General features: G+C 35.8%; 1 pseudogene; it reads right to left on the reverse strand.

The window, feature by feature from the left end:
• Nucleotides 1–842: 842 nt before the first annotated feature.
• Nucleotides 843–1,682, reverse strand: LOC134239312 (piggyBac transposable element-derived protein 4-like; annotated as a pseudogene).
• Nucleotides 1,683–11,965: the final 10,283 nt, after the last annotated feature.

An 11,965-nucleotide genomic window follows, 5' to 3' on the forward strand; every position in this document is an offset into this window, starting at 1 on the left:
CTGTAACCAAATCTATGGTTGGTCAAGAGAGAAAACTTGAGGTAATCTCCCATAATGTCATTTGAGGTGAACTATTTCTGAGGTACATTTCAGGAAAAGGTGTCTTGACCAATCAAAGAGCACCAATATTCCTGATCATCTAATAAATATTATTAACAATTCTATAATATTTTACTAGGTTTGATAACTTTATCTGCAAAGATTTTTTCAAGAACAATTTGCACACGCTTATTCAAAATTATGATGTCATAGCACTGGCCTAAACCACATGCACTTTTTTGAAAGTAATTTCTTAACCCTCAGTATTATTATACTATGGTTCAAAAAAATTATTTCCAAAACAATTGCATGGGCCTAAACACATTCTTTTTAAAACAATTACAAAGAAACACTTAGAAATATACACTTGTGCATATAATACTGTATTTTGTGAAACAATTTTGCAGGAATGGATATCTTCAACTAAAACATTAATTCGAAAACAAAACCACATTATGGTATAATACTGTGAGTAAATAAAACAAAGAAAATAAAATAAATTGATATGATGGAAATTTTCAATGATTGCGAATCTACTGTATTTAAATTTTTATATACCTGCAACAAGTCTTGAAGTTTCACAATAATTAAATTCTGTCAAAGCCTTTATTCAAGGACAGTTTGGACCTTCAAAATAAATTCTTTTTCATGTGCAGATCACATGATATATATAAAATCATGTACATATATAAAGTACATTGTATCACTAAAATCTTTAACAAAAATTAATGTTGCATACAATAAAGATACAGATTATAGCAACAGTGAATAAAGATTCACACTATGATAATGACAGTCATTCATTACAAAATTGGAAGCTGATTATGCACATGGTATGCCTGAAAACAAGCACTCTGACAAAGATGAACCATACACTTGTCACAGCAATAAGAAGAAGGATATCTTTCCTCTTGCCTTCTTTTGCACACCATTTACACAATCCACGGGGTCTATCCAACTTTATGCCCCGATGCTGACTTGAACCTGCTGCTGTAATTAGCTGCACTCCAGAATATCTTGGCTGCTTCCTGTTAGAAAAATCTGCAATAAGACTCATGGCAATATCAATATGAAGATCACCGAGAAAATAATGTTGTCTTGGTTTCACCACCCCAGGGATCATCTTCCAAAGTAGGAACATGTTGACCAGGGCCACCTCCAGTATGAAATTCATGACATACTTCCAGTACTTTCTTGACTGTCGACCAATTGGACACTTTGAACGGTTCTTCATGGCACGATTAACTCCATAGTAATTTTCCTGGTAAGCTGCAATAGCTGGTGGTCGTTGTATTAGGATGACCTCCCCTCCAGGTACTCGACGATGTGTTGGTCCATCCCCAAGTGGATTAGATGTGGTTGAAACAATATGAACCTATAAAATACATATATGATTTATCAAATGGATGGATATACTTCTCAGTAAAATACGTCAACAAACATTCACTTACTGGTTTGGCTTCTTTCCATGCTGTTGCAACCAAATTGTCATGTTGCAGTTGTTCTGCATCACCAAGACCACTAAAAGTTGGGTTCCTTAGTTCATCTGGAAAGCCTTTACGATTTGTGTTGATAGTACCACAGGCATAAATACCATTAACCTTAAGGTTCTGAAGTAATGGAATTGATGTAAAGTACAGCATCCTTCAGAGGTTGATTTCTAGTTTTATTGCTAGTATATTTATTTTTTTTAATAGTTAACCTAAAATTTTATACTCAGTTTCTTTTGAAGGTGTAAATTTAAAATTAATCTATCTCTAAGCTTGTAAGTCTTTTAATTGTACAGAAATAATAGTCACAGAATTGTTTGTAAACATTTAATTAATATTTTAATAAAAAAGAATTCAAGGGCGATGGAACGATGACTCTCGTTTATGGTTGCATTTTATTTACATAAAAATAATGAAGTGCTAAAAAATTATTATATTATCTTTGAAAAATATATATGTTAGCTTGAAACTGAGATTAATTAAAACTTGAAAAGAAAAAATTGAACATTCTCAACATATTCCATACAGTAGACAAATGCTTACGTGTGTAGTATTTTGTCTTAATTAAATTAAGTTTATTTCTGAATGTCTTTTTGTGATATAATTTATTTTTCATAGTATTTTTATTACATAAAAGAATATTTTAGATACGAAAGTTAGAAGACAGTCTTATTTTATGAAGAATTTGAAAACATTTTTAAGGATAATTTTTTAACATGTTTACCCCTGCAGCTCTCTTGAGACACATGAGTAAACAAGTAAATTTCTAATATTGAATGTAGATTGTATATATATAAAGTATTAATGAAGTCTTTCAAAGTGAATCCTTCTAGCTTTTCTTTGTTTGTGAGCTTTTCTTTGTTTGTGGACAGACAAAGAGGTCTTGTGATTGTCCATCATCGGAATTTACAGCTGATTCACTTTGAGAGTCGTCATCATGACGATTATCAGAAATAAAAGTATTTATGATTTGTTGTTAGCTATTTAGTTGCTCTTCAATTTTCAATCTTTTCAATTTGAATTTCTTTTAGTTGTTTCTCTAAATCTCTTTTATTTTTGTTTTCCTCTTTTAGTTATTTTGTTTTCTTCTTTCAGATTATTGATTTCTTTTTCTACCAAATCTATCTTGAAATTGGTCAATTTGGATGCAGCTTTGCATTTTCTACCAACTTTTTTGATATCTACTATCCTTTCTTTCTTATTCCCATGCTCAATTTTGTGTAGCCCCCAAGTATTTGCAGCTCTATAGTTTTAAGGTAGTTTAGTGATTTCTTTTAAATTTCATCCATAATAACTGTAAAAAAGAAATAAAAATTAAGAAAGCTCATCCACACTTTTCAAGAGTTATGTTCCTTTTTACACTTCTGAAGAAAAAAACAATAAATATTAATTATAAATGCTCTTAAACTCATTTTGATGTCTTATTCCCTGTAAGCTTCATAAAAAAAAGACTATATTGGTCCTTGAACACATTAAACACATGCACATGGCCATGCATGTGCAACGATCAAGTCAACTTTTCTACACATTGCACACATGCACAAATATAGGTTTAACTTTAATTATAGAAGTAGGTTACAAGATCAAGTACCCAGGAAGAAAAATATATTATTCAATAATAAGAAGAAACAGAGTAAAAACAATGTGAATATCATTATAATTAATATTTAAACAGACAATATATGTACAAATGATACTGGTTTAATCGGGATTTTTTAAAAAAAATATTTCCAAAAACGTTTCGGTTCTGTGTCAGATTCATCCGAGTCTTGTAATGTAGAATTTAATGTGATAGCTTTTTGAAATCGTTGTCGAATTTGTGAATTTAGATCATTTGTTGGATGGAGTCCATCAGCTAATTTTGAATAATAAAAACGTTTCCTGGTTCCTGCTCTTTTAATTGGGACGTTAACTTCTAAAGTTGCATGGATATATGGAGTAGAATAATTTGAAGTAGAATTCTTATCATGACCCCCGGGGGTAGGGCGGGGCCAAAATGGCCGACCAAAGTTTTACATAGAAATATATAGGAAAATTCTTTAAAAATCTTCTTCTCAAGAATGACAAAGCCATAGTTCATCATATTTATATGGAAGCATCCTCAGGTAGTGTAGATTCAAATTTGTTCAAATCATGACCCCGGGGGATAGGGCGGGGCCACAATGGCTGACCAAAGGTGCTCAGGTGAGCGATGTTGCCCATGTGCCTCTTGTTTTTCTTGCTGTAGTCCGAACAGCATTGCATTTGTCGGTTTCATTTTGTTATATAAAAAATATCTTGGAAGTTTTGATGGATCTGTTGTATTTCTGCGCACAAACACTCTTTATACTTGGAGGCAACTCAAAGTCTGTAAAATGTTCAACATTAGACGCTATTTCTTTGGTGAGTAGAGAAGACTCGGTAACGTTGGAAATCGTCATCGTCAGAGAACCAAACAAACGCAGATTTTGCGTAGGGATTTGACAGACGCCGTTTTGTCCTACTGGCACTTTCCTTTTCTTGGAAAATTGGTGGATGGCAGACCTTGTCGGTTCTCATTCTCCTCTTTCCTGAAAAGAGAATAAGAGGTGAAGTGTCATTGATTTGTATTAAAATTTAGAATAACATTAATTCAAACACATCAGTTGTAATATCCTGTAAGTGCATGGTTATTTTAAAAATTAATAAAAATACAACCGTTTTTTAAGGTTATGTTATAATATTACCTTTTTTGTCTTTCTAAAATTCCAATGATATTTCTTTGCTTACATTAATTTACAGTATCTTTATAACAACAAATACTTTCTTTTTCAATACTTTTCTCAAATAAGGTTCCGTATTCTGAGTCGGAGGAATGGCATCCTGACTGGATGGAATCTCCTGACTTTCCTCAGCGATTTCAAAAGGCTCACTTTAAGAGGACAAGTCTAGCTGCATCCTTTCTATCTTCTTTTTCAAGCACTCATTTTCTTTTTTCACGAAGTCATAGTTCTTCTTCATTTGATATTTCGCCTTACAGAGGTCAGCACCTCATCTCCCGAGAACTCTTCTTTTTCCATGGCCTCTGTCAGGCGTTCAATCTCCTACTGAGAACTGATTTTTCTTTCTCCATGGCCTCTGGCCAGGCGTTCAATCTCCTGAGAACTTTTTTTTCCATGGCCTCTGCCAGGCGTTCAATCTCCTGAGAACTTTTTTTTCCATGACCTCTGCCACGGATTTAGTTTCTTAGTTATCTGAAGTGAACCTGTCAGGACTGCTTCTTTGCTGTGATTCCCAACACCTGCTTGAAGTCTTGCTTATATGCCCCTTATTTTAAGCGTAGATGACCTTATACTTTTATCATCCATATTGTCTCCTGAGAAAAGAAATTTAGAACTATTATATGGTCCATGTAGCCAACAACAAGTAAAATCTAAGTCTTTCATGCAAAATTATATAATCATAAGTCGAACATAAAGTTTTTGGACCAGAAATTAACTCCCAAAAATCCGACTTATAGGCGAGTATATACGGTATTACTCCATTGATTACTTAGATCATTCTTTATATACATCTTTACGTCAGTCAAAATACAATTTACAATCATTAAATTCCTGGAAATTTTTATTTGTCAAATCCCTTAGCTTTCATTTATTTTGGCTCTGTTTGATTTTCATAAATCACTCAAACACAAATTATAATTGAAAATGGTCATTTATTAATTAAATGACGTAATATTGGAACAAAACACTAACTACAAAAATTTGAAATAAAATAACCCGGATGTATATTAAAAACATATATTATTACATCCGGGTCAGAAACATCTCTGCCTTGTAAAAATCATTTTGCCAACATGAACAAAGAGTATTACATAATATATTCATCGTTAGGTCCTTGAAAATCAAAGGTGGGGGACCAAAAATTGCCCCAACACACATTATGACAAGTCAAAAATAAAAACACAGAAAAATATAAAATGATTGACTAGAATAAATTTTCAAAATAAACAAATATTACAACTGATGCCTAAACAATATTATGAATACGAGCTGTAATTAAAACAAAAATAAATAAAAAATACTAGTTTACACTTGCGTTAAGGAGGGTGGTGGGCTGTAAAACACTTTCCAGCTACCAACAGGGTGACACTTGATCTTTTGATTTTGTTTGCAATGCCCCCTAGCAGTGAGCAAGATTGGATCACTCTTTCCAATTCATTTTTAAGTAGGAAATAACTCTTTTTTAACAATGATTGCCAAAAACACATTTATGTTCATAAATGTTATTTTTTGTCAAATCCCTTAGCTCTCATTTATTTTGGCTCTGTTTGATTTTTATAAATCACTCAATCACAAATTAGAATTGAAAATGGTCAATTATTAATTAAATGACGTAATATTGGAACAATCACTAACTACAAAAATTTGAAATGAAATAACCCGGATGTATATTTAAAAACATATATTATTACATCCGGGTCAAAAACATCTCTGCCTTGTAAAAATCATTATGCCAACATGAACAAAGAGTATTACATAATATATTCATCGTTAGGTCCTTGAAAATCAAAGGTGGGGGACCAAAAATTGCCACAGTATTACTTGAAAGGCGTATTGAAAAGTAATACCCCCACCCCAAAATGAATGAGAAACACAATTGTATGGCATAAGTACCTTACATATGTCAATGGCAAGAGATTGAAATGAAATTAACTACATGACTAGATTTCTACCCTGCAATATAACTATAAAATTTCTTCAAAAATACATAATTTCATAAAGATACATTAACATTCCATTCCAACAGAGGTCCAAAGCCCCATGCCAGAAAAATACTGCAGTAATTATTTTCAAACTAACATTACCGTATATGCAAAAAAAACTTAGTGTCCATACTCTACAAGTAACTTTAGAGGACAGAGGCCCCTGACCCCATGTCCTGTTTACAAATTCAATAAAGGAATTCGAATGTATTTCCTATACGCATTAGATTTCCAACGTCCTAACAGTTGAATTTGGTCATCGGAAACTCCTTTTGATTTTGCCCATGTTGTTGCACCAATTCTGAAAGAATGTCCTTTGTAACTTTTTGTGTCATAGTTCAAAAAGGTTAAAGAGATTTTCGATTGTTGATTGAAATATTGCCTAGATATTGGGGATTTCCCTTGGAACATAAACAGTGGACCTGCATTCTGTCCTCTCAATTTCATATAGTCCCATATAGCTAAAACAGGGCATAACTGCTTGTTTTCCTTGTTTGCTGATAATTGTAAAGTAACGGGTGGTTTCCAATATGGTGCTTGAAGTTGACCATGGTTACACACAAACTTTCGGGGGACCCATCATGTTGTTTCCCAAATGATACTGCTGAAAGTGGTAGTGGATCTCCCAGAGAAGAGTATGTTATTTCACCTATCCTTAGGAAAGCATGAAAAGAAGGATATGAAAATAACGAACAGTATTCAATCTCAACGTCCATTAAACAAATATACAAAATGAGAGCAGGGCAAACACGGACATCCGAAACATCAGAGGTGGGATCAGGTGCCATGGAGGACTGAGCATCCCCTGCCGACCGGTCACACACGCCGTGCTAAAAAGGAACATAGCCTTTGTAGCGTGAAACCTAATTATATAATAACAAATAGAAGAGGCGGCTGAATCCCCTCAGTTAACTTTCTGAGGACCTGGCAGGTTCAATTAATACAAATAGATGATTAAGCAATATATACAAATAAATGTTAGACTACTTGTCTTAAATCAATTATATACAGAAAATCAGTGATGCTGGCTCATAAGCGATCGGCTCAAGCGGCTCCTAAAGTTTCTTTTCTTTGATACTGGCTCTTACAGCGCAGTTCCAACAGTGCGGCTCTTTCTGGCTCCTGTATAGTACAGCTCTTGCTAGCTCCCACTGTCGCTTTTAATAACAAACAATACCAAAAGCCAGGAAAGACTTATTCAGTCACGTCTGAAAGCTTCAAGTATATATTTATTATAATTAAATAAAAATACCTTTCTTCACAAGTTGTCTGCTGGTCTTAACTCATCAGCATCCAGTTCGCAATTTAATTAATTTGCCGCTTCACCTGTATTTATAGTCTCTAAGCTGAAATAACGCCATCTAGCGGAAGATGGCTAAAACAAGACTTGTACCGGAATATCTTTTCCCGGTTTGTCTCATTACCTACGCCTCAAAATCCATGCGACCTCGCATGCTTGTTTTTGTTGTTTTTATCATTTTTCTTTTTTTTTTAAATTTTATATTATAATATAATTCAGCTATTTGCTTTATGAATTGTTTCAAAAGTACGAAAAATCAGGTGAAAATACCTTCAGTAATCAAAAAAAACATACTCACAACTCTTTCTTGCAAACACATAGTAAAGGAGTTATATATCCAGAACATAATCGGAGAGATATCCTGGTCTTCGTCTCTCCCTGCGGTTTTCGGGTTCAATGTTTCTATTGCTCTCTGACGTCAAAGTTTCCTCCTCTTGAATGTCATCATAGCCAATTTCTTGAGTATCAGAAGTTGTTCCTTGTCCTCCCCTCAACACTTGGGTATTCTTTGGCCTCATACGATTGACATGTATGACCTGAGATTTTCCGTTTGCACCACAATTAACTTTGTAGGTGACATCAGAAAACCTCTCCTGAACTATGAATGGACCTCGCCAAAACTGTGTAAGCTTCGGAGATTTCCCAACAGCGTATCGTGGAAAATACACATAAACCTCATTTCCTTTTTCAAATGTCTGCCAGCTTAACTTCGTGTCATGTAGACTCTTTTGTCTGAGCATGGAACCTATTGAACTGTTCCTCACGAAAGAATGTGCTAACTCCATTTTTTCTTTGAGCTCCCAAACCCACTTCTGAACAGGAATCTCTTTCAAATTAGATGACATCTCAAAAAGAATATCAAGAGGTGTACCAACCTCTCTTCCCAACATTAAATAATTGGGGCTATACCCAGTGGTCTCATTTTCCACTGATCTGTATGCCATCAAGACATAAGGTAACAGATCATCCCAGTTTGACTGATTCTCATCCACAAGAGTTCTCAACATCGTGAGCAAGGTTTTATTAAACCTTTCAACAAGTCCATCACATTCCGGGTGATAAGGGCTCGTACGCGTTTTCTTTATATCCAATATTTTACACATTTCAGTGAAAATTTTCCCTTCAAACTGCTTCCCTTGGTCTGAATGCACAGACCCTGGCACTCCAAATCGTGATATCACCTGCTCAACCAACAGTTTGGCGATTGTGATCATTTCCATATTTGGCATCGCAAATGCCTCGACCCACTTTGTGAAATAGTCACAGATTACAACAATGTATCTGTTGCCTCCCTCCGTTCGAGGCAATTCTCCCACGATATCAATATCAATCCTTTCCATTGGCATACCAGCTCCCAATGTTTACATTGGAGCTCTTTTCGTTTTTGTAGGACCTTTAGATCTGGTGCATATTTCACATCCTTTCACATAATGTCTCACGTCTCTTTGCAAACCAGGCCAATAAAATCGTTGTCTAACTCTACTTAGTGTCTTCCTCACTCCTAAGTGTCCTGCCGTTTTGTGATTATGACAGTATTCCAGAACTTTGCGTCTGTCCTGAAATGGAATGATCGCCTGCAAGGTGGTTCCTTTGTCATCTGTCCATTTCCTATACAGCAAGTCTCTTTTATCTCCAGCATATTTCTTTGCGCCCAAAAATACTTTGACATGACTCCGCTATAACTTGTATCAGATTGACTTGGTTTGTCGTTGCTCATGAGCCAATGTTTCACTAGGCCGATTTCCTTGTCCTTACTCTGCAGATCAACTAGAGAAAATTCATTATCTTCATTGTCATTAGTTGCACCATCTTTGTCTCCACTGCAGATACAAAGGACTTTATTAGGCTCCGTTTCTGTTCTAACCTTAAGATGAGCCTCCCAGTCTGGATCATATTTGCATTTCCCACATGGACGTCGACTGAGTGCATCAGCATTCTTATGTTGAGCACCTTGGCGATGTTCGACAGTCTTCTCATACATGCCCAAAATTTCAATCCAACGCGCTAGTTGGCCTTCTGGTTGTTTGAAATTGAGGAGCCAACGTAGTGAGCCATGGTCAGTACGAACAACAAATTTCCGCCCATACAGATAGTGTCTAAAATATTTTACGAAAGAGACGACAGCTAATAGCTTTTTCTTGGTGACACAGTATTTTCGCTCTGCCTTGCTGAGTGTTCGACTAGCATACCCTATGACTCTCTCTGACCCGTTCTGGCTTTGTGATAAAACAGCTCCTATGGCAATGTCGCTCGCATCTGTGTCGAGAATGAAAGGTTTACTGAAGTCAGGGAAAGCTAGTATAGGTGCATTGACTAAGAAACTTTTCAATTGATCAAATGCACGCTGACATTCCTCAGTCCACTTAAATTTGACATCCTTGTTTGTAAGCTGGTGCAAAGGCTTAGAAATTTTCCCGAAATCTTTCACAAACAGCCGATAGTAGCTGCATAACCCGATGAAAGATCTAACTTCTTTAACAGTTGTCAGTTCTGCCCAGTGTTTGATAATTTTTACCTTTTTAGGATCTGTTGCTACTCCGGTCTTGGAAATAATATGCCCTAGGTATTCAACTTGCTCTCCGAAAAGAGTTCATTTCTTGGCTTTCAATTTGAGTCCAGCTGAATGCAATCTGTCAAAGACCTTCTGCAACCTCTCTGTCATTTCCTCAAAGGTTTTACTAAACACAATAATGTCGTCAAGATATATGAGACATATATCCCTTTGGAGACCACACAGGACTGTCTCCATGAGTCGTTCGAAGGTCGCTGGGGCATTGCACCGTCCGAACGGCATTACCTTGAACTGATATAAACCCTTCTTTGTAATAAACGCTGTCTTTGGTCTATCGACGGGATCTACTTCAAACTGCCAATATCCCGATGAGAGATCAAGGGTTGAAAACCAAAAGGATCCTGAAAGATGATCCAAGGACTCATCTATCCTCGGAAGAGGATAGGCGTCCTTGATAGTAGCGTCGTTCAATTTTCTATAATCTACGCAAAATCGTAGGCTCCCATCTTTCTTTCTTACAAGAACTACTCCTGCAGCCCAAGGACTTGTTGATTTTTCTATGACATCTGACTTGAGCATCTCTTCAATCTGTTTGTCTTTACTGTCCTTCCAGTGAACAGGGGTTCTTCTCAGAGGTTGTCGTATTGGTACTCTTGATCCTGTATTAATGGAGTGTTTAACAATATCTGTCCTTCCAAAATCCCTGTCATCTTTGGAAAACAAATTCATATTCCGCAACAGTATTGACCTCAGTTTATCGGTTTGTTGTAGATTCAATCCCTTGCTTGATTTATCAAGCAATTCTCTGAGAGCTTTGGGTAATTCTTTTAACTGCTTTGTTGGCGCTTTGTGCGATTCCTCTACAATGCCATCAACTGGTGTCAAATTTGCAACAACAGTTCCGTTACGAATCACTTGTACATCCGGACTAGGATTCATCAGTCGACAAGGAACCGAGTTTTGGTTCGTGACAAGTACCTTGCCAATTATCCCTCTCTCGGATATTAAAAAGTCTGCATCGCCTTCTAGTATCCCTAAACCTTTTGGTTATGGCTCCTCGTCAGGTATACACACGTTACACCTTGTGATTATTTCAGACCTAGGTGGTATATAAATGGTTTCTGCCACAGAAACACGGTAACATCCAATATGGCCCGCTTTATTCAAAGGTGATGGTCTCCCATTGACTTCTAAAGTCTGCGTTGTTAAGTCGACAACACATCTGTTTCTGATCACAGGAGTCTGAAGTTTTTATCGTCCAAAAAAAAAAAAAAAAAAATCCGGAAAAAAATTTTCCTACCCTTAACTAAAAAAACCCCAGGATGGCAACGCCTTTTGGGGGGACCCACCTAAACAAATAGATCTGGGCTTGGTCGGAAAAATCTCGCAACTTATTCAGTATCCGGAGTGTTTGTGCTATTTATTCAAGTTAAGAAATCAAATCTGCTTGACGACTACGGGCTGTTCGTGGCCTTTTTTCCAGTTTGACAGCTCATCCTGGACTCCATGCCACTAAACCGGAAGTGAACTCCGAGGTGAATATATGACGTAATTGAAGAAAAGAACCAAAAAAATGCATGTAAAACTTCATGTACTATTTTATGTTACCATACGTGAGAAATAAAAAGATATATTTTTCAAACAAAATAATGCTTTTTAAGGGCGCTTAGTCTAACTGTTTGGCTCTTTGTCGACATGGCTTTTCAGTGATTTAAATTTGGCGCTTGTAAAATCTGAATTATCTGTCCCTGGTACACATCGTCGTACAAGTAACTTTTTAAAGTTCTCTTAAATATATTTAAAATAACTGAATAAAATTACGTTGAACAATTATTTATTTTATTTCATTTGAACAAGTTTTTATAAACGTCAAATATACACTGCGAGATGCTCTTCCGGTT

This window comes from Saccostrea cucullata, unplaced genomic scaffold (genome assembly GCF_032062105.1).
Source record: "Saccostrea cucullata isolate Sc308-1 unplaced genomic scaffold, CSIRO_AGI_Scuc_v1 ctg14187, whole genome shotgun sequence".
NCBI lineage: Eukaryota > Metazoa > Mollusca > Bivalvia > Ostreida > Ostreidae > Saccostrea > Saccostrea cuccullata.